This window comes from Heloderma suspectum, chromosome 14 (genome assembly GCF_057233095.1).
Source record: "Heloderma suspectum isolate Gila_16-S chromosome 14, 16-S_ref, whole genome shotgun sequence".
Lineage (NCBI taxonomy): Eukaryota > Metazoa > Chordata > Lepidosauria > Squamata > Helodermatidae > Heloderma > Heloderma suspectum.
The window spans coordinates 3458778-3482779 of record NC_139471.1 but is presented as its reverse complement, the minus strand read 5'-3'; positions in this window follow the sequence as shown (position 1 = coordinate 3482779).

Here is a 24002-nt window from a genome sequence, read left to right as displayed (position 1 = left end):
CAAGACGAGGCTGGACAGCCATCTGTCAGGGATGCCCTGACTTGGATTCCTGAACTGAGCAGGGTGTTGGACTCGATGGCCTTGTAGGCCCCTTCCAGCCCTACTGTTCTATGATTCTGTGATTCTTGTTCACCCATCCCTAAATATGGACCAGTGTTATTTATTTATTTGTTTATTTGTTTATGGTTTCCCAACATGGGGCCCACAGACACTTCTTGGTGCCCACCAGGCCCCCTGGCCCTCCTGATTTTTATTTTATTTCTGAAGATCTATATTTGGGTTCAAAAGAGCAGGGGTGTTTTTGGACCTCAGACCCCACCTTTGCCTTGTACTGAGGTTTTGGGGCAGGTTACTTTTCTTTTACTCTCGTCAGTTTGCCTTCTGGGGAATGAGTGTTTTGTGGTTGGCCACACTCACCATGGCAGCCATTTTACAAATCAGCAAGCCACCCCATGGCAGCCATTTTGTGAGAGCACCCACAACACTCTCTCAGAATTCCAAATGTGCCCACCACCAGGGGTCCCCAAACCCACGAGGTTTGGGGACCCCTGCTTTACCTTGTTTGTTTGTGTTCATTTGTTTATTAATTGACTCTACTTTTAAACCTCCCAACAACTGAAGCTCTCTGGTTGGCACACAATCCACTGAAACCTTAAAATACAAACATCAAAAGATTGACTAAAACAAGTTCAGAACAAAACCAGCAGCAAAGAATATATCTATTCCAGTTCACCCATGTTATGACACACTTCCTGCAAGGATTCCCGCCTCTGGCCAGTTTACCCTCAGAGCTATCCTGAGACGCAGAAGGCTAGTCAGATGTGGTGACTGGGCGCAAATCATGGCTGAGTGAGGATTTGACCCCAGGTCTCTTCAGGCTTCAGTCGACACGTCCAACTAGAACCCTGTCCTCATCTTCCCAGGTTATGTCACTCTGTAAAGTGCCATCTCCAAATTTATTCATTTTAGTTCATTAAAAGGTTTCTAAAACCACCCTTTGTCACATGGTATCAAGGAAGTGTATGAAACAAGACCCCGAAAAATAGGAATATATTCCAAAGGTGTGAAAACAAACAAAATGGAATACAATCATAAAACAATTGAACAAGGACAAACTAACCAACTAAAGCGATGCAGGAAAGGCGATCAACGGTCACTACTAGGAAGGGGTAAGAATTTTATTGTGTTTTGTTTTTGATTCAGATTTTCCACAGTGCTCAGGTTTCGTCTTGTTCAGGACCGGAAGCGCCTGAGAGTTTAACACCGAGAGAGGGAGAAACCAAAACAGATTCATCTGTCCAGGCCCAAGGGCTCTGAGTGCTTCGCTCTCAAAAGTCTGGCTTGGCATGCCCGCATCTTCCTCCATGTTTGTGGTGCTGAATTAGGGCTGCCACCTCTTTCTCTTCTGACGGGCTCCTCATCTTTAACAGTGGCATGGTCTTCTCCGTGCTCAGGATAGCTGCACCTATTGAATTTGGCCGGTGCAGATGGGTGAGAATTTTGTTCCAGATCATTTTTCGAGAAGAATGTAGCCAAATTCTCAAAGTTGTTCACATTCGGGAGAGAACCCACTTGAGATTTAAAACAAAATCCGAATGGGGAAGAAACCAAAAGAGGATGGGTTCCCCCATCCAGGGCTTTCAGGGTTTTGCTTTTAAAACTCTGGGTTTGAATGTCTGTGCATTCAACCCTGTTAATGCTGAGTTCGAGTTGCTGCCACCCCTATTTTTCTGACAGGGCAGGTTTATCATGGTGATCTCTGTCCTGGGAATGGCGGTATCTCTTGAATTTGGCTGATGCAGATGGGTGAAAATTTCATATTGGTTCAGTTCAAACCATCATCACCTTTCCCTTCATTTTTCCTCCCCGTCCTCCACAATCCATCCCTTCTCTGTTCTGTCTATATTTAGTCATTTCATTTACTTTTCCGAGTCCTTCCCTGCCTTTACACCAAGAAAATGATGCTCAAGGCAGCCTTGTAGGCCCCTTCCAACCCTACTATTCTATGATTCTATAGCAGGGGTGGGCAACTTTTCCTCTCCTCCGACCCGATGTGGGCCGCACTCCCACTCCCACCACACCAGCAAAGATATGGGGGAGTCTATTCTAAGCCTCTGTAGCCACCCCAGAGGCTTAGAATGGACAAACGTAGCTCCTTTTTGAGCAGCGTTTGTCCATTCTATGCCACCATAGTATTTGCTGCTGAATTTCTGCAGCAAACTATGATGCATCCCTCCCTTCCTCCTGTAAAACTAAATCAGTTTGGGCAGTGGGGCAGCAGGCGTCATGGTGAGGGGTGCCAGGGGCCAAATGCAGCCCGTGGCCTGTCTGTTGCCCATCCCTGGTCTATAGAGAAAAATCTGACCTCTCAATGTCCTGGGTAAAGAGATGGCAGTTTCAGCATTCTGTACCGTACCTAGCACAATCGCACGTCAGGGATGCTGGAGGAATCTGTTTGGGGTGCGGAGCGCAACAAGCTTTTATTGGCTTGGCCCGGCCCCCTGGACTTTGAACTGGCCCAACACAGCCTGCAGAGTCAAGCCAGCGAGTGGGGTTTCGGTGCTTTTTAAATTTGTGTAAATTATGGCCGCAATTTGCACAAATTTGCATAATTTGTGCAAAGCAAGGCCACAATTTGAGCAAGTTGTGCAATTTTTGGTGGTAGTTTGTGCAAATTTGTGCATTTTTTTGCCATCTTTTACACAAATTCTGGTGCACGCACACACACACACACACACACACACACACAAATACATAAAAGGCCCCTGGAGTTTGGAGAAAACCCATGGCTTGGCTCGCAAATGCAAGGTGAGTTGGGCATGCCACAGAACTCGGTGAACCCCCAAAGGGCTGTATCTCTCAGCAATGGACATCCCAATAGCACACTGATTAATCAGGAACAGAATCTGCAGGGTATATTTGGAGGACCGGATTCAAATCTTGCTATAACCCCAGATCTCTCTCTCACACACACGCACACACACGCACACACGCACACGCATCTGCTAACTCTGGCATCTCAACCCAAATCACATATGCAGATGAGGACGGCTTATGCCGACTAATGGCCTCAGCAGTGCTGTGCCTGTTTGGGAGAAAGGGAAAATGAAAAACAGATTCGGCAGAAGGAGCGGGGTGGGGGGGGGGAGAAAGAGAGAGAGAATGACAGACTGTAATCCCCCTTGAGTGCCTAGTCTCATGAATATTAATAAGGTGGTAATTAAAATGCAGGGACACAGCAAGACGGATGCCGGCGCTGGTTCTGGAGCACTGGGAATGGGGCGAGCTGTTTGTGGGGGGTTTGCAGAGTGCAGCTTTTCCTGGCAGGGTTTTTTTAAAAAAAATAAAATAAAGGGGGGAAGAAAGAAAGAAATTTTCTTCTCTGATGAAAAAAGAAGAAAACAGAGCCTTCAGCTATAATCTGTTTGGAAGGGAGTTGCTTCTCCTCTTCCTCCTCCTCCTCCTCATCTCTCTCCACCCCCCACTATTTTTTTTCTGACAGAACATCTCTTTAATTGCCACCCCCCCGCCCCGCTCTCCTGTAACCCAGCCGCACCGTCTCCAGCCATAAAGCCAGAGATAACGAACCCTCCGTGCGCAGCGGCACAGCGGCGGCTTTGCGCAGGGGTTGTTGTTGCTGGTGTGTGTTTTTACTGCCGTAAACTTGTTTGACTGGCTTCACCACTCAGCCTCAGGTTCGGGAAGGTGGAAAGACTAGCTCTGCCGGGAGAATGGGGCCTGGATTCCTTCCTCCCCACCCGCCAAACTGCTGCTCCCGCCTAAATCCGGTAGGGGGGGAAAACCCTCATCGTTTATCCGAATGGTGTTGGTGGCGGGCTGTTCTGCGCAATCGAATAAGCAGGCAACGTCCTCGATAGCTTCAAATGACGGTGACCTGTGACTACACCAGGAATTCCACCAAATAAGACAATCCGTCTGCCTTATTCTTCTTCTCAGAGCCAGCGCAGTGTGGTGGCTGGAACGTCGGACTAAGAACTAGGCAGACCTGGGTTCACACCTCCACTCAGACATGATGCTCGCTGGTTGACGTTGGACCAGTTGCTCTTTCTCTCCACCCAGCCTACCTCAGAGGGGTGTTGTGCTGCTGGCTTTTAATTTGGTTCCTGTTTTGGTTTTATTCCATTTTAAATGTATGGTTTTGATATGACATTTGACTATGTTCTTGCATTTTATGGTTATGTCTCGTAAACCACCCAGAGAGCTTTGCTTAATGGATGGCATAAAAATGTAGTAAATAGATAAATCAATCAATCAGTAAATTAATAAGGGATAGTCTGGCTGTAACCTCAAGGCTGGATGACTGCGTGCACTCTGTTTGGGGCTTCCCTTGGGGCTGGTCCAGAAAATGCAGCTAGTGCAGGTTTTGGCAGCTGGGTTGTTCAGTGGGGCAGCCCTATGGCCAGTGTGTTATGCCTTCGCTCAGAGAACTGCCAGTATATTACTGGATTCAAGGTGACGCTATTGATATATAAGCCATGGTGTAGTGGAACCAGGGCTCAAAGGGTCAAAGCACCAAGACTTCTTTATCAGCCGGGATGCTGACATCACCTGCCCTGCCCCTCCACTTCCTCTGAGCTTAGCTGCAATCCACCCAGCAGTGGGGGTGGGGGGGAATCAATTTTCCCAGTCCCAGTATATAGCTCCCTGTTGTAATACAAAGTATTTCTGGGACGGTTTGGTCTTGAACTGGCAGTCATGATCCACTAGTTTTATCAGGGACCTGCTCCTGGTGGAGACAAGAACGGCTAGAACTGATTTGTTGATCTGGATCAAGCCCGCTGCCTGCAGTTTCGGGAGTCTCCTCAAGGGTGTAGTTGTGGGGTCTGTCATGACTCATGATGAGCACCCACACTTCAAAATGTACCACGATGCAGCTGGCATCAGCAACCTGAAGGCTGGGCATAGTAACAGAGAGGGCCTTTCTCCAGCTCCGTTCCCTTGAGTTGCACAGAACTCTTTGAAAACGTGAGGCGGAACAACAAAAAAGGGAAGGGCCATTTCTGTGGAATCGGCAGACGCCGATGGAGCGTACATAAAAAGAGGACCAAGTTCATTGCGGAGACAGTGTCATGAATGAGTCACATCCATGGCTCAGGGCTTCTTGGCTGCACAGCGTTATTCCCCCGGGTCCTTACAGGTTCTTCTTTCTTCTTTCCTTTTTTCTTTTTCCATTGAGAAATCCATCCTTTAGTCATTCCAAGCTTTGATTATGAAGAACGATGGGAAGGTCTGAGTGATGCTCATTTCTCAGGTGTCAGACCTACTTTGGACCTGGCGGCCTCTCACGGAAATCCTGGAGGGGTGGGGGTAGCCAGGGTGACTCAGTGAGGGAAATCCACTCTGCGCATGCTCAGAGACATCCTTTGACTAGCCCAGCATCCTTCACTGCAAGGCCTGAGGGCTGCTGGTCACCTCAAGTGAGGCTCTCTACTTCTCCCTCCCTCCCTCCCTCCCTCCCTTTCTCTTGGCAGTAGTTGCTCCCTCTCGACAGGGGCTGTCTAGCTTTGTCTTGTCGTTTGCTTTAGCAGTGTGCCGTCTTTTCGGTTGTAAGCCTGACCGCGGGGAGCTTCTTGTTATTTGTCTTTTAAAGCCGCCTAAGTCAGCTGTTTCCGATTCCAGCCAACCATTCTAAGACCTTGGTGCCCGAGTTTGCTTGTTTTCCTCTTCCCTCCTCCTGCCCTTTTCCTTTCGTGCTGTGACTTTTAGACGGTAAGCCCGACCATGCCCAGCCTTGGCACCAGCCCTGACTGCCTGAACTGGTACATCAAACTGCCTGCCCCCCTCCCAATCCACATTAGCACAGACACAGCCAAAGGTGAACCAAGTTCAGAGTTGTTCTGTGGGCCGGCATGCTGCTCTGTCAGTTAGGGGGTGGGGAGTGGTTGTGTCTGTGCTTGCTATTCAAGCGTTCCTCAGCATTGCTCATCACAGAGCCCTACTGTGAGTGATGAGTCGTCCTTCCCCCAGGTGGAACGCACCGGAGTCCCTTTCTTGTGTGAATCACCAACCCATCTGCTTTCAGGACCACCTTGGAGTTGCTTCTAAACTTGTGTGAACCTATTCAAGGCAGACAGGGCAGCAGTGATTTCACCCAAGGATGCTGCAGGCGAATTTCCATTGCTAACGTCTGCCGGTTTTATTATCTGTACCAGTGTAATGCCTGTCCTGGTCTTCCCATAAAGCAGATCTCCCCAACCTGATGACTTCCAGATGTCTTGGAGTACAACTCCCATCACAGCTATCCTGTCTGGGAATGATGGGATCTGAGTCCAACCCACTTAGAGCTAGGGTCCCTAGTTTAAAAAAAAAATCACTGCTGCTACTGCTGTTCTCTCTGTGTGTTCAGTTTTATTTATTTATTCGATTAATTAATTAATTGCATTTCAATACTGCCCTAACTCCAAAGCTCTCTGGGCCATTCACGAGAGAGGAAAGCCTTCAAAATACAATGTAAAACATAACATAAAAAAGCATTTGGACACAAAAACAATTGAAAACAAATCAGCAATGAAAATCCCAGCATCGGCTGAAACCTGGTCATACGCTGTTGAATGCCTGGGAGTAGAGGAAATGTGTGATTTGCAGGTGAATGTTTTTGTAATATTGTAAGCCGCCTTATGAGGGCAGTTCACCCTGAAAGGTGGGGTGAAAATATATATTTTAAATAAATAAACTTAAGAGGGTCCCTGAATCCGACCAATGGTCTGTCCCATGCCAGCTCCAGGTTCTGGAGGTCCCTAGGGCAAGACACCCTCCACAGGCCCTCTCCCTCAGTGAGTCTTGTTCTCACCGCCATGGTCACCAGCTGCCTTTGCTCCTCCTCCTCGCTCCCGCGTGCTGAGCGCCAGGGAGCCAGGAGGCCGCGGCGTCTCCTGCTCCTCCCTCTTGCCACCACTTCCATCGCCTGGGCCAGAGCGAGAGGCAGGGGAGCCAGCAGGCTGCAGTGGGGAAGCGGAGGAGCAACTCCAGGGGGGGCTTGTCAGTGGGCCCCTCCTGGGCCCTCAGCAGCTGCCCAACCATGCTGACCCTTGACACTGCCCTGGGGCTTATCTAGCAGAGCTGCTAGATATCCTGCTTCTGGACCTGGGGGTTCCATTATCAGCTATCATAGTTAAGAGCTGTGAATGGATCGGTCTTCCTCAATTAATCTGTCTTTTAAAGCCGCCTATGCCAGTAGTCACCACCAACTGTTTTCCATTCAAGCCAGTCATTCTAAGGACTTTGTGCCTGAGTCTGGTTGCTTTCCTCTTCCCACCTCCTTGCCTTTTCCTTTCGTGTTGTGTCTTTTCGATTGTAAGCCTGATCACAGAGACCTCCTCCTCCTTCTATTGACTGTACGTAAATCAATCTTTGAGCCTTTGGGGGGGAGTTAAGAATGGGATAAATATGCTTTGAATTCATAATATGAAGTGGCCGCAGAGCCCATGTGGTAAGTTTGTGTTATATGAAGGAATTGTCTTTTTGTTTTTGTTCTGGTTTCAGTTGATGGCCTATCTTCTTAATTGGAGGGGGTGTCCCCCCGAATTTTAGTGTTAGCAGAGATGGAGAACTGAGCCATTTCTTTGGGTTAAAGATGTACTCGAGAAATTTAATTTATGGACTATTTTTGTATTACACTTATTTATATGCTGCCTTTCAGGATGCAAATCTTGAATGCAAAAACAATAAAAACACAATATACAATATTAACATTAACAACAACAACAACAACAACAAGGATCATTCCGTCAGGGCAAGGGAGAGGGTCTTTTCGGTGGTGGCTCCACACCTCTAGATTCAACTTCCATCTGGGGTTCATTGGGCCCCTTCATTGGAGGTCTTCAAGAAAGCTCTGAAGACCTGCTAGTTTCCACTGGCCTTCCCTTAAGTTAGGACCACTGGGGGTTGTCTATTGGTAACTTTAGTTTTTAATTATTTTAAATAGCAATCTATGTTTTTATGTATTTTATTGACACATGCTTTTATGGATTTTAAAAATTGCATCCACTTTGTGTGGTTTTTATCTTGTACGCTGCCTTGAGGCAATTCTGCCTTTAAAGACAGTCTAGAAATAATTTTAGATAAGTATATGGACAGATGGATGGACAGACAGACGTTATTTATTACACTCAATAACTAATGTTCTCTGGTTGGATTATGAACAGTTAAGTCTAAAATGCCACAGAACAGTTAAAAATATAAAATACAATACAATACCTATTTAAAAATATAAAATATAATACAATACCTATACCTGTAGGGGGGTTTTTTGTTTTTGGTTGAAACAGCTGTACCCTTAATTCGTGGAGGCTGGTGACTCCAATGTCAGTGGGGTGGCGAATTTGCTCTGGGTTTCAGTCAGCACCAGCCAGAACTCTAAAGGAGCTCTCCAAGCTGCTTAACTCTATTCTCCAAATAGGTTCAGCACTTTGGATAGCTCCTTTAGAATTATGATTGGTTCTGGTTCTGACTGAAACCCAGAGCGGATTCACCGCCCCACTGACATCGGAGCCACCAGCCTCCACTCTCCTTCCTGATCTTACAACAGATCCGCCCCTTTAGATGGCCACGTGTATTACTTCCGTGGTGAACCACGCCACTCACTTTTCTTTTCTCTGCTTCCGCCACCAACCCTAGACAGCTGCTTCTACATTCCTGATACGTCATAGCACCCTCCCCCCCAAAAACCCCCCACCCCAAACAAAAAAACCATTACTAACCCTGATTGGAAAAAGAGATACCGTGAGCATGTGCAGTTTCAGGTTTTGTCCTCACTTAATCACAGCACCATCCTGACAATGGGAATAAGGTGGAGTTTGATTGATTGATTGATTGATTGATTGATTGATTGCATTTACGCCCCGCCTTTTTTCCTCTTGCAAGGAACCCAAGGCGGCTTACATGATCCTCCTCCTCTCCATTTTATCCTCACAACAACAACCCTGTGAGGTGGGTTGGGCTGAGAGTCTGTGGCTGGCCCAAAGTCACCCAGTGAGCTTCCATGGCTGAGTGGAGACTAGAACCTGGATCTCCCAGCTCCTAGTCCAACACTCTGTTCCCTCTGAGCTTTGCTACAATCCGCACCATTGCTGGGGAAGAAATGGATTTTCTCAGCAACAATAAGTCGGTGTGAGCTATCCCAGTTGGAATAGAGGTGTACAGAACGATGCCAGGTGTGGAGAAAGTGGAGAGGGAGACATTTCCCTCCCTCTCTCATAACACTGGAACCCAAAGGAGTCGTCCCATGAAGCTGATGGGTGGGAGATTCAGGACAGGTCAATTGGAAGGGCTTCTTCACACAGTGCGGAGTTAGGGTACGGAATTCATCTCCACAAGGTGTAGTGATGATGGCCACCAATTTGGACAGCTTTGAAAGGGAAATGGACAGATTCATGGAGGAGACGGCTATCAATGGCTACTAGTCTTGATGGCTATATGCTACTTCGGACCCATTCGCTCTACAAAAGACCTGCTCCTGGCAGAGTTGAAAACGGATGGAACAGCTTTGACGTCACTGATCAACACCATTGGCTGCATTTTCGGCCAGTCCCATGGGGTGTGGCAATTGGAACTGTCATGATGTGCCTGCACGCCAGAATTTACCACTACACTACTGAGCACCATTTTGCTTTAGAATGAAAGAACACAATGTAAAGTAAAAATAATTGAGCATGCACCTGTAACCATGTACATCCAGTCGGCCTGCCCCCTGACCATAAAACGTTTTTTTTAAAAAAAATAATGATAAAAAGGAAAGGATGATGTAACAACCAGTGTCAGTCCCAGTGGGTGTTTACATGTCCTTACTGCTGGACATGTTTGCAACACCCCCTCCATCAAATGCTACTCCCTGGCTAGGGCTGTATGGATTTTGTTTAATCCTTTCCATCTGTGTTTCGTGGAGTGTCAGACATATTTTGTTCCGTTGTCCGCTCACTGATGAAATCGGATTTTTCACATTTCTCCTAACTCACATTTGCATCGAAAAGTGCACACTTGCGCAAATGTGCACCTCCAAAAATGTGCATTTGCGGAAATCTCGCCCCATGCGCATTTTCACGCTTTAGCCAATGGGGGAAAATGTGCATTTTTTGTTGGTGTTTTTTCTTCTTCTTTGTATTTTTCATATTTTCGTACCACTAAATGTGCATACAATTCCAGAAAGTTTTTTTTTTTTTTAACAGTCTGCAAGACCACAGAATCAGCACGATTCGGAAAAAGACGGTCTGCTGTGGAATCCACAGGTTGGACGCATAAAAAATGGAACTCATTTGCATCTGTTGCAGATTTCTCTGACATCCTTCTGGCTGGACATTTCAACCACACCCTGAGTTCTACCCCTGTCTGCACTGTTGTCGAAATGTCTTGGATGGGCCCCGTTTTGGAGTTGCAGGACTCGCTGTTCCTCCTGGTCCCGAAGCAGTTAAATTCCTTTCCAGCTGAACTGGCAAACCAAGCATGAGCCTATTAGCTAGTTTGCAGTAGAAGAGAGCTTGGGAGGGAAGGAGGGAGGGGGAGAAAGACAGACAGAGGAGGGGCTGAGTCTTGAAAGCTGCAGAGATCTATTCTCAGGGGCTCTGAAAAGGGAGGGAGAAAGAAGCTGCTTCCCAGAAACTTGAATTTATTTTTAACCCAGGAAAGGGGTGGTAGAGCGGGGTGGGGGAAATGCTGGAAAAAAAAGTTGCTGGCACACAGAGTATGCTTTGCAGAGAAAAAGGGCAGGCTCGGGTAGATGGGAAATCGTGGCAGAGCTGCGGGCTTGCGATTTGGTCTTTCACCCATCAGCCCATTGCTGGCTTCATTTTTTCTGAACAGAAAATACCTTTTTCTTCCAGTGGATTGGGGCGTATCGTCGACGGTTTCTGCTTGTCACAGTCTCGCCATATTTTATATCTGTCCTGGCACATGAATTGGGTTCCACTGAGGATGCGCGTAGCTCCTTCTCCCACGGAAAGGAACACTTGTTAGTCTTTTTAATGGGAGAAGAAGAACCTAAAGATGCAATCCTTGGCTGGGGCATGCTGGGAGTTGTAGGACTTTTTTCTGTTTAAACATGCATAGGATTGCATCTTAAGGCAAAAGCAGCCCTGATCTTGTGCAGAGTGCCAAACCTTTGTGACGTGCATTCCACCTTTTCTGTTTGCCTATCGATAGGTCATGCTGTGGAACCTGATCTCCTCTGCCTCGCTCTCAGCTCTGGCCTAAACAGGCAGCAGAATGAGGTGGTAGAGTCCTGAGCTGGTGGAAGGGACTGCACCTCTTCAAACTGGATGTGGAGATGCCATCATTAAACATTCCTCCCTGTAGAAAAAAGGAGGTGGGATCCCTGCATGCCCGAGTGGTTCTATCTGGTCCCAAACCACTCCCCGCTGTGCTTGTTTTCTGCATGCAGGAATTTTTTAATGGATAGGAGTATTCAAGAAAAATGGCATCCCCCAGCAGCAGCTTGAAGTGGCACAGTCCATTCAGCTACCTCATGGCGCTACCATCACATTCTCCTTCATGGGAAGACTACCAGCTTCAGAGTCTATCAGCCTGTCACAGAGAAAGAGGCAGGAAAATGAGATGGTACAGTTGTAGACTGTGTCACTTCAGACTGCAAGTGTGGGCAGTTGAGATTTCTTCCCTGGTAATTTTTTTTAAAAATCCCTGCATGTAGAAGACTAGCATGTTAGGAAGAGTGCTGGGCTCAACCTTCTTTCGTGATGTGCTAGTTTATTACATGGAGGGAGGTGTTCTTTATTGAAATGTGTCAGAGCATTAAAAAAAATGTAGATCTCCTCCCAACTGGAATTTGAAGCTGTACAGTCCAGAATTTTGCCACTCCAGGCTAGACCCTCATTCTGCATCATGTGTAGCACAATTCTGGCATAAAGGACAGTGGTGCCATCTGGGCTGGTCTTCAGGCAGCGTTACGGGGCCCTCACTCAACGGAATGAGCAGGAAGGCACCCAAATGAAGCTGGCTTATCTCACCACATGTGAAGTAATACGTAGAGCCTTTAACCTTTTATCTCCCGACTCTCAGTGACACCCTCTTCCACGCCGTCCTGTCCAGGAGGGTCCAGTGGCCAACCTGGGCAGGTGGAGTCCACCCAGGGCCAGAGCAACTTCACAGATGGTTAATGGTTCAGGGACACAGCTCGGACACAGAAAGGCAACCATGAGGCTCCCACCTCCCCAGGATCCAGTTCTCCAGGAAGATCCCAGGGGTCGCATGACCAACCTTACAGGACACAGGCCATGAGGACAGCAGCACGCCACAGCCACTCCCACATCATCACAGCCTGTGATTGCAAAAAGAGGCCAGGCCCCTTAAAGAAACCAAGTCTCAGTCACTATGGAGGCGGGGCCAACCAGCCTCAATCTGGCCAAACGCCTATTTAAGACTCAGTCTTGTTCTGCTCCTTGTTGGAGCAACATACAGACAACCCTGTCTGGCTTCCGGACCCACTTGGAGCTTTCCATGGTGCTGATCTCTTCCCATGTAATTTGTTTTTTAAAAACATTTGTATCCCACCCTATATGGTTAAGAGAGACCTGACCTAACCTGAATGCTGCTCTAGCTCTGATCCCTGCATCCCACACTGCAATGCAGGATATTTGCAGAACCCATGACCTGAAATGGTACATGGCCTGAACTGGTATCAGACTTCCCCAGCGTGATGCCCTCTGGTCTGGATCTGTTGGACTACAAGTCCCATCCCCCCAGCACAGACCTCTCCCGGCCCGATCGGCAACTGCCTTTCTCCACCTATTGCCATGGCCCTTGTCACTGGGGATGATGGGATTTATAGTCCAACACATCTGGAGAGGGCCAAGTTAGAGAAAGCTGGCCTGTATGATTGCATCTTGATTGTACATGTGTGCGTATCAATCAATGTAGGAGAGCGGGGAAGAGCGGAAGGAACGGAAGGAACAGAAAGCTGTAGCAAACCGCACGTGCACTTTTCAAAATCTGGATTTTTTTTTTAAAGTGGAACAATGCTGGAGGCTTCCTAACGCTTCCAAAATAAGGCCTGGGGTACTTCCAGATGGAGGGTTCCTAGCCGGTGGCGCAGCAGAGTGGGGGCTCACAGGGCACAGCAACACGGGTGCGTTTTTTAATTAGCAGGGACACTGACATCATCTGCCACTCCTGCTCAGACTTCCCTGTTCCCTCTGAGCTTAGCTGCAATCCTCACAGTAGCTGGGGGTATATAAAATTCCCCAAGAAGAATATTTTGTTCCCTGTTTTTTGGAGTGACAATTAAGAATGTGTAAGTAAGACCCATTGGCTGTACAGAAGTCCTGCTCTTGATGGAGATAAAACTGCTAGAACAGGTCTGTGATATGGATCAATGCAGCTGCCTGGAATTTTTGGACTCTCCTTGGGGGCCTGGCACTGGGAATCATCATGATGAGCCCGGGCACTTCAAAATGTGCCAATACAGAAGCAAAACCAATAAATGGGGTGTCTGTGCCTCTGTGTGTATAAGTTAGAGAGCACGTTAGCAGATGCAGATCATGAAAGCACATTCTAAAGGGAGGTTTTAACCTGTTTTGGGGAGGATGATGGAGAGGGAGGCACTATTGTAGCCACATGTCCTACTTGTAAGGGCTATAACAAGACAGTCCCCTTCATGGATCACTGCCTTGTTGTGGCGAAGGGGCTTGTGTAACTCAGTGAAGCCATAAGCTATGCCGTGCAGGGCCACCCAAGACGGACAGGTCATGGCAGAGAGTTCTGACAAAATGTGGTCCACTGGAGAAGGAAATGGCAACCCACTCCAGTATTCTTGCCAAGAAAACCCCATGGAACATATGGAAGGACAGATACTGAAACTAAAGCTCAAATATTTTGGCCACCTAATGCGAAGAGAAAACTCACTGGAAAAGACCCTGATGCTGGGAAAGATTAAAGGCAAAAGGAGAAGGGGACGGCAGGGGATGAGATGGCTAGATAGCATCACTGAATGAATATGGACTTGAGCACACTCCGGGAGACAGCGCAGGACAGGAAGGCCTGGCATGCTATGGTCCATGGGTTCACGAAGAGTTGGACACAACTGAACAACTGAACAACAACAACAAGACCGTCGTTCATTTAAAGGCTGGCCTGGCGCCAAGGGTCGGCATGTCTAGGCACCTGCCAAGGGCCCACACCCCAGCAGGGGCCCACTGACAAGAGCCCCCTGGAGTTCCCCATTACAGCCTGCTTGTTCACCTGCCTCTCGCTCTGGCCTTGACAGAGAAAGATAAAGAACCATAAGTATGGTTGCCCATAGAGAGGTATTACCTGAACACATCTGGGGAAAAATCCATCAAGTTAGATTTCTTTTTCTCTCCCCTCTTCCCCACCCCCTGCTTTTTGTAACATCTTGCCTGATAAAGGCATCTGAAAATTTTGAAAGGTTGCGCAACTGTTCTGAACTTTGGATTGGCCTAGCAAATATATTACATGTATATGTATGTTGGAATTCTCCCTTAATTGTTTCATTTCAAGACGTTAAATTTTATCAATGAGCTAGGCCTAACTCTATTATTTATGCTAGAGGTGAGCCGACTTCAACTTTGCATTATCCACTATGGGTTTGTTTTAGCCTTTCTACATGAGGCATTTATTATGCGCTCGTCATTCCTTACAGTTCTTTACAGGTTCTAAAGATGACGTTGTAACCCTTCAGTTTCACTTCTGTTTTTAAAGAGCATTTTCCTGTTTTTATGTTTGTTTGTTTTTTAAGACCAGGGAAAATGAAGTATTATTTGTGAAAGCAACAGAAAATGTATTTTCCTTCTTGTGTAATTGCATTATTCCACTATAGCACAGCGCCACCTTGAGGTTATGTAGCAGAAAAGCAGGAAAGGAAAAGCTCTTCATGTAGAGCTCGGATTTCAGTTCTGCAACAAAACCAAAAGTCGATACAGCAGATTAACAGCCTTGTGTAGAAAAGTTCCTTTAATCAGCTGGGGTCCCAAAAACATGAAGCCGGTGCAAAATGGTAGCTTGGGAAACAGACCAGTTGCCCACTATACATTTGGGATGACCTGCAGAAATCTCATTTCACATTGTCAAAAATCAGGGATTCTGACACAAAACCCAAAGATCTGGTCAAAGGCAATCACTTATTATTCCTATTTTACAGACAATGGACACTGAGACTGAGAGATAAGGGATTGTCACAAAACAGGGTATTGGGTGGGGGCATACCCGCCATTTTTCTTGCTATTGTGAAGTTATCAGGGCTTGGAATCTACTGCGGATTATCCAGAGATCTACCAATAGTTCCTAATTTGAACCTACCCTCCTCTGAGTGCCTCCTCCAAGGGAGGTTCAGAGAATGACAACAAGGGAGAGGGCCTTCTTGGTGGTGGCCCCCCAACTGAAGAAAGCTCTCTCCTGTGAGGCCCACCCAGCGCCAACACTGTCATCTTTTCATCACTTGATGGCATATGATTGGGGCTTTTAATCTCAGTTGTTTTATGGGGTCCTGATGTTATATTGTTGATTATTTTTAACATAGAATCATAGAATCATAGAATAGTAGGGCTGGAAGGGGCCTACAAGACCATCGAGTCCAACCCCCTGCTCCATGCAGGAATCCAAGTCAGAGCATCCCCGACATACAAAAATGTCTGTATGTTTAAGATTCTATAGTATGTTTTTATCCTGTTGAATTTGGGGCTTTAATTTTTGTGAACCACCAGAGAGCTTTGGCTATGGGGCAGTACAGAAATGTAATAAATGAAGGAATGAAAAAAATGAATGGTCTCCCTGCTATTCACTTGGGGAGCAATCTTATCAATTGTGCCCTCACTGCTCAGAGGCTCCAAACTTGGAGGCTTCCAAGTTTCCTATGTCCTGCTGGGCTGAACTGGGATGCCCACTGAGATGCCCACTGGAATGTCACTTTCCCCCTCCTCCAAGGTCACTTTTCTGGCCTAGGAGGGCAGCTGGCACGGTTCTCCCCACTTTGGCTGTGAGCGGGAAGGGACTGGGGTCGGATCTCAAATGCCTCCTTCCAAGGTCAAAGTGCGGTCTCTGACCTCGAAGGGGCTTTCCAAGCCATCCTATGGACCCTGGGATGCTCGCCCAGGAACCATAGGGTTGCTCTCTTACTCTCTTAGGCTGAGGAAAGCCACGGTCTATCTAGCCTTCTCTACTTGGCATCGAGGGGCACCTCCATCAGCTGTTAACTGATCCTCTTAACTGGACGTGCTACAGATGGGAAGTGGGACTTCCTGCGTGCATACCATGTGCCTTATTATTTTGCTATAAGATGTTTTGGGACAGTCCTGATCAGCAACCCAAGAGGAGGGGAAATGGCGGTCTTTCAGCATAATGGCAAACATCTGTGGAGCCTTTTCAGGACTGGGATTGTGAATCTGCTACAGCCCCCCGGAACATTGGACCCAGTCCCGCTGTAATAAGCTCAGATTGTCCGTTCCCACCAGAAGATATCGGATGTTTTTGAGCGAGAAGAATTCCTAACTTAGCTGTGGGTTTGGATGATTTCATCCAAGCGGAATTCCCTGCCAAGGACCCTGCTGATCCCCACCCAGGGCTCTGCCGAGCCAGTACGGAAAAGCCCCCAGTGGGGTCAAAGGTCAGAGGGCAAGACGGAGGGGAGAATGGCCAGGGAGCTCTTTTGCAATGTGCTAATAAGTAATGTTGGAGCTGAGATTTCTACGCACAAGAAACCCGGATGTCGGAATCAGGAGCTGAACATCTCTACCTAGTCTCTCCCCAGTAGATAGATAACTTCATTTTGAAATAAAATTTCGTGATAAGAGATAGAGATACACACACACACACACACAGCTTGGCTGGAGTATGCCCAAGCAGAAAAGGCCTTCAATCTTCCAGTCCAAATGAAAATTTTGAATTGCTATGTGGAAGTAAAATTGTTATTATTATTGTTTTCTCTTAGACAACAAAAAGGGTTGTAATTTCATTTCCCCTATTTGTCCATGCTGGGCCACACATGTATTTGATTGGGGAGAAGAGGTACAGCCGGCATGGACTGAAATGGGCCAACCCAGAGCATTCCCTTTGGCTTTATGTGAGGCTTCCATTATTTCGGGCTCCAGTCATTCCCTCTACCTCCAACGTTCAGGCTGTGAGTGTCGTTGCTCGCATAGCCAAAATCGCACCACCCACATGCAAGAGGGAGGTATCAGCTCTGGGGGAATGCCAAGGTTTGCGGAAGCACAACAAAACTTTATGGGGGAAACCCGCTAGTGGGGCAAACCCCCAGTTTCCACTTTTCCATCCATAACAGGCGTGCCAATCTTCTTTCAGCTGGAGGGACAAATTCCATTTTTGGAGAAGCTCTTGAGAGTCACATTCCAGTGGTGGGTGGGGCCAAGGAAAAGAGGGTGTGGCTGAAGGAAAAAGGGGTTGGCCGAAAATGGCAGCATATTTGACCTTACCGCTCTTACGACCAATAACTGAGCCAGGGGTGGGAAACTTCAGACCCAAGGGCTGAAGATGCTCCCACTGGGGTTCCAATCCAGACCTCCAGGGTTCCCCGGAAGGACACTCCCACTTCCTCTAGCCCCACCCTGTTTCCCCCCAACCATCGATTCTATGTTGGTTTCCTGCCCTTTATGAAGTTCTTCCCCCTTCTAGAAGGTTGAAATGCCGCTCTCCTAAGGCTTCGTTATGGGCAGTAAGGGCTTTAAGGTAAAATAGGCTGGCATTTTTGGCCATGCCCCTTTTGCCTTTGGCCCTGCCCACCACTGGGATGCGGCCCCCGAGAGCTTCTCTGAAATTGAACTTGGCTGAGTGGGGTTTCCCACTGCTGAAGTAACCCTTTGGGGAGGCATTTCAACCTTTTAGAATGGGGAAAAACTGCGCACCAAGCTGGGAAATTACTGGTGTTCAGGAGAGGGGGTGGGGCCAGGGGAAAGGGGCGTGGCCATCTGGAGGGGAGAAGTTCAACATCCTTGTGCTAAAGGTTTCCTGGCAGCCTCTCAATAGTATGTTTTTGTCTAGTGTCATCAAGTGGTTATGTTGTTACCTCTTGATATATACTATTGAGTTCCAACAATACTGGTGAAATAGTAAACCCACTGGACATCAGTTGTCAGATATAAATAGCCAGTTCTAGTAGACTACAGAAACTCTGGAACAAACTGAGATGGAGAAGGCTTGGAATGTGCAGACACACTTGCTCTAATCTGGAGTCCTGCTACAGAGCACTTGTATGTTCAAAATGCCTTGGGATCTTTTACAAGTGTGTCAAATATTTTATGCAGCACCTGTTGGAGGTCTTCTTAAGATCTTCTCTTCTTACAGTTTTATGGTCTTCCTCTCTTCTCCTTATTATGGTCTTCTCGTCTTCTTATGGTTTTATGGTCTTCCTTTCTTCTCCTTACGGTCTTCTCTTCTTATGGTTTTATGGTCTTCCTCTCTTCTTCTTATGGTCTTCTCTTCTTGAGGTTTTATGGTCTTCCTCTCTTCTTCTCCTTCTTATGGTCTTCTTCTCTTCTTATATTTTTATGGTCCTCCTCTCTTCTTCTCCTTCTTATGGTCTTCTTCTCTTCTTATATTTTTATGGTCCTCCTCTCTTCTTCTCCTTCTTATGGTCTTCTTCTCTTCTTGAGGTTTTATGGTCTTCCTCTTTTCCTCTCCTTCTTATGGTCTTCTTCTCTTCTTAAGCATTAGTAACCATAACCAGCCATTTGAAGGGCTCTGTTTGAAGGCCTATCAGACCACAGTCCTCTATTTGAAAGGGCTGTCTGATCCAAGTCCAGTTTCAAAATAAAGAACCATCAGTAGGGTGCTGTCCCCCGCTCCATTCTAAAAGACTGAAATGCCTAAGGTTTCAATGCGGGTAGTAAGAGCTTTAAGCTAATAGGCTGGTATTTTTTTGTATTTTGGCTCCACCCCTTTTGCTTTTGGCCTCACCTCACCCATCACCGGAATACATCCCCTGAGAGCTTCTCCAAAATGAATTTGGCTCTTGGGCTGAAAGAAATTCATCAGCCCTGCTCTACTGAAATTCTAGTAACCATTTCCAAATTTGCATCTACCCACATAAATGGGTGCCATTTACCAACCTGCCCAGTCACTGAGGCCATCAGAGGGCATGTTCCTGGTGGTTCCACATGGACCCATGGCCTGACTGGAGTCCACCACCAGGAGAAGAGCCTTCAACATGGTGGCCCCCTTCCTGTGGAACTCCCTGCCTTTGGAGTTCAGGCAGGTGCCAGCGTTGTGCTCTTTCCAGTGCCTCCTGAAGACATTCTTCTTTCAAGAGGCCTTCCTTGAGTGACCAGCTACAGTTTATTAAATTCGACCTTACTGGAATTTGTCTTTAAAACAAATGTTTTAATTTTTTTAACCTGCTGTTTTATTATTTCACCTTTGTTGTTCACTGCTCTAAAAAGTGCTGATTTGGAGCAGTATATAAATATTGTAAATGAATGAATAAATAAATAAGCCAATGCAAATTTTATGTCAGGGGTTGAACCTGGGATCTCCTGCCTGTGAAGCATATACTCTTCTGCTGAGCTATGGATGTTCCCTGAGACTCACTGAGGGATAGTAACATTTGTTGTTCAGTCTTTAAGTCGTGTCCGACTCTTCGTGACCCCATGGACCATAGCACGCCAGGCCTTCCTATCCTCTGCTCTCTCCCGGAGCGTGCTCAAGTTCATATCTCATCCTCTGCCGTCCCTTTCTCCTTTTGCCTTCAGTCTTTCCCAGCATCAGGGTCTTTTCCAGAGAGTTTTCTCTTCGCATTAGGTGGCCAAAATATTTCAGCTTCAGCTTCAGCATCTGTCCTTCCAATGAGCACTCGGGGTTGATTTCCTTTAGGATTGACTGATTGGACCTCCTTGCAGTCCAGGGGACTCGTAAGAGTCTTCTCCAGCACCACAGTTCGAAGGCATCGATTCTTCGGCGCTCAGCCTTCCTTATAGTCCAGCTCCCACAGCCATACGTTGCTACTGGGAAAACCATAGCTTTGATTAGACGGACCTTTGTCGGCAAGGTGATGTCTCTGCTTCTTACTATGCTGTCTAGGTTGGCCATAGCTTTCCTCCCAAGGAGCAAGCGTCTTTTAATTTCATGGCTACAGTCACCGTCTGCGGTGATCTTGGAGCCCAAGAAAATAAAATCTGTCACTGCTTCCATTTCTTCCCCTTCCATATGCCAGGAAGTGATGGGGCCGGATGCCATGATCTTCATTACAATTTACATTGCTCAGACTGAGGAACTGAGGCTGAAGCAACATGTAAGGTCAGTCACACTCCTGTTGGCTCCCTGGATCACCTGGTCCAGCTGAGTTGGTGAGCTGCAATACAGTCCTCTGGCCATTTTCTGTGTGGGGCTGCATACTTGCAGATCAGACCCATCATTCCTTCTGCTTTAGGCCTTACCAGGTGCTGCAATGAGTAACATGACAGCCCCCCCCCCCAGCCTCTGGGCACCTTTTAACACATGAGGATGCAAGAATGGCGTGCAGCAGTATGAGTAGCTGTTCATGCTCCTGGTTCATTGCTGCAGCTGACAAAAAAAGAAAAGAAACCTGAAAACCTTTACATGCAGAAAACTAGCATGGCAGGGAGAAAAGGTGTGGCCTTCTCCATGAGATGCTAGATTTCTAGATGCAGGGATTTTAATTATTTTTTTAGTTTTGTATGCAGAGGAACATTCTGTTATGGGAGCCTCAATGTGCAGCCTATAATGGTTTGGTGTCAGTTCCGAAGAACGGTTGGAAAAGCTCTTGGGAAGATAGGTCAGGCATCAGTGCTGGTGTGTTCAAGGCATCTGTTGAAAACATATCTGTTTGCTTTGGCTGTCTCCCAGCTGCGTGCTGTCTTTGGACCACCCCTTGTGGTACTGTTTGGTGCACATGTGTATCCTTGTGTGGTCCTCGGGTTGGGTTTTGTTTTTATTCTTTTGTAAGCCACTTTGGGATTTGTTTCAGATGAGAAGCCGTCTATAAATATCGTAGACACATGCATACATTACATGCATGCATGCATGCATACATAACAGGACAGTTCTGTCTCTCCCCCCACAGAAAAATGTTGGAAACTAGCCAGCACCTAAGAGCCGTGGACACACTCTCAGATGTGTTGGCCTACACCCTCCATCGTCCCCAGCCGCACCTCATTGGTTTTCCCATTGACAGGGCCGGCCCCACCGTGAGGCAGAGGAGGGGGTCAGCCCCATGGGCCATTTGGGATGTCACGAAAAAGCAGCCAGTGAGTACTTGTTGCATTCATTACTGTCAAACCTTTTGCTGCCAGGGAGGGGGAGAGGAGCTTGTGGGACTTTCTGCCCAGGGTAGCAAAACTTCCTGCCAGCCTTGGGCACGATACACCGTTAGTTGTGTGGTGTGGCGGCGGGTGTGTGCGCATGCGTGCGCGCCATTTGCTGTTCTGCCTTAGGCAGCAAAATGCCTTGTGCCAATCCTGCCCATTGCCCAGATGAAAGGTCCTTAAGGTCAGGGACTTGTTTATGGTTTCCTATGTAATTCTGTCAGCCTCCACGGACGGTGCTGTATAACTGAGTAAGGAATTAATAATGACGTTTATATGATCCAACAAGGCCATTTAGTTATATCTGTATCCCTTTCATTTAGATAAAAGTCTCTTCCTTCCTTCCTTCCTTCCTTCCTTCCTTCCTTCCTCCTTCCTTCCTTCCCCTTCCTTCCTTCCTTCTTTCCTGGCCACCCCCCTCCAGATTTCAGTAACAGCATTCTTGTTTCTTGCATTCACACTCCACAGTGAATGCAGCTCCCCCCCACACCCACCCCACAAGGTTGGTTTGTGCTGGTATTCACCTAAGAAGTTTGCAGACGGTGAAGAGGAGAGGAGAGGGACCCCTTGTATCGGAAGACCTAGTGCTCCCTCCCTCCCTCTGTTTTGGCAATGAATTTTTTTTTCTTTCCCTCCTCTCTCTCTCTCTCTCTCCCCCCCCCCCTTTGTTAAGCTCTTTTTCAGCTGAAATGGCAGCGCCAGGGTCTTCAGAGCTGACAATAATTGCCAGAGTCTAGACAGTGTCTGGTATGAGGCACACAGAAATCAAAGAGCCCTTCTCTTGCTGCAATTTCCACACATGCTTCTGTGGTTGGGCTTCGTCTTCCTCTCTTGCACATTCATGTGCTTTTCTGCTCTCTCACCCCACACATTTTCTTCTCTCCCCTCCCTCCCTCCCTTCCTCTCTCCCTTCCTCCCTCCTTTCTTTGGGAATGCACGAGGGTCTATTCCCTTCCTTTTGTTGAGCCTCACTCCCTTTTCCTGTGATTTCATACCCACTCCCAGGCCAGAAACACTGCCTTAGGGCACAATCCACCAGGGCTTTTTCCTGCACTCATCTGAACTGAACAGGAGTCGATGCATGTGCCGTTCAAATTTTGCTCAGACAGGAGAAGGGGGGGTGCACGATAATTTTGTTTCTGTTTGGAAATCATCCAAACATGGCCCTCCCCCTGAGAAATGTTAGCAAATTCCCACATTTGCAATCATGTTTGAGAAATGATTTTTTTTAAAATGTGCACTTTCAAATGTGCATTTTTTAAAAATGTGTACTTTAAGATATACATTTTGTCTTTAAAAATGCGCATTTTCACACTTAAGTCAATGGGGGACAGTGCGAATTTTTGAAACACACACACAGAAATCCACACTTTCCCCATTAGATCAAGCAGAAACACACGTCAAAAACAAAAATGGGAGTGAGCCAAAATGAGCTTCGAAGTGATTTGGGGAGAATTTTGGTGAGCTCAAAAATTCCTGGCTCTCCTCTCTGTAGGAGACGTTCATGGTGGATCATGCCCTCGGCAGAAAATACCAAAAGGATGCCAGACTTTGGCTAGAATGCTTTGAAATTAAAAATAAGTTGGTATCTGTTTTTAAAGAATTATAGAGTCCCCCAATAGAGCAATAACCCCCCCCCCATCAAATCTACTTCTTGCTACAGATGGCATTTATGCCTAGGCTTTTTTGGCAGTGTTGTTTGCCAATATTCACAGGTGGTCAAGCGGATGGCTCCCCCCTCCCATTCTTCTTGGCCTCGCCCCTGCGTTGCTGTCATGCCATATGCTTCCAACGAGGGATGTAAGAGAAATTTATTCCCATTTGTTTTTTTTATCAGAATTCGTCAAGTTCGCACCTGCCAGAAGCGAATGCAGACCTGAACACAATCTGGAAGCCTGTGCATTCTCGATCTTTGATAGGATTTGCAGAATGACAAAAACACACGCACTTGAAAAATGTGCACGGTCAGTCGAAGAGCGCACATGGAAAGTGTGCGCATCTGAAAAAAGTGGATCAGTGAGCTTTGAACGACGGAAGAAACGGCATGCGCTTGGAAAATGCACATGAATTTTCATGCGGAAAGGAAAAGGCAAAGCTCAGGGGCTTTTACCACGACCCAGTCATGGCTAGGGATGTACGAAAGTCACTTACCTTATGACGAAATTGATTCGTGGTGGGGGGGAGGTGCTCCGTCCCTCCCCCCGAAATTCTGGCGGGGGGGGAGGTGCCCCGTCCCTCCCCCCAAAAATTCTGGCCGGGGGGGAGGCGCCCCGTCCCTCCCCCCCCAAATTCTGGCCGGGGGAGAGGAGCCCTGTCCCTCCCGCCACGAATCCTGGCCGGCCGGGAACGCAAATGGCGGTGGCCGTAGCCGCCGCCGTTTGCGTCCCTGCAGTCAGCCGTGATAGGCTACGTAAATGTTTACGTAGCCTATCACGGCTGAGTAAAAAACAAACAAACGCGCGTACGCAAATGGCGGCGCCCATGGGCGCCGCCATTTGCATTCCTTATTTTGGCACGTCTAGTCTACATAAACATTTACGTAGACTACGGCGAAAATAAGGGGAACGCAAATAGCGTAGACGCTACGCTATTTGTGTTGCCCTTATTTTCTCCGTAGTCTACATAAATGTTTACGTAGACTAGACGTGCCAAAATAAGGAACGCAAATGGCGGCGCCCATGGGTGCTGCCATTTGCGTACGCGCGGTTTGGTTTTGTTTTTTTACTCAGCCGTGATAGGCTACGTAAA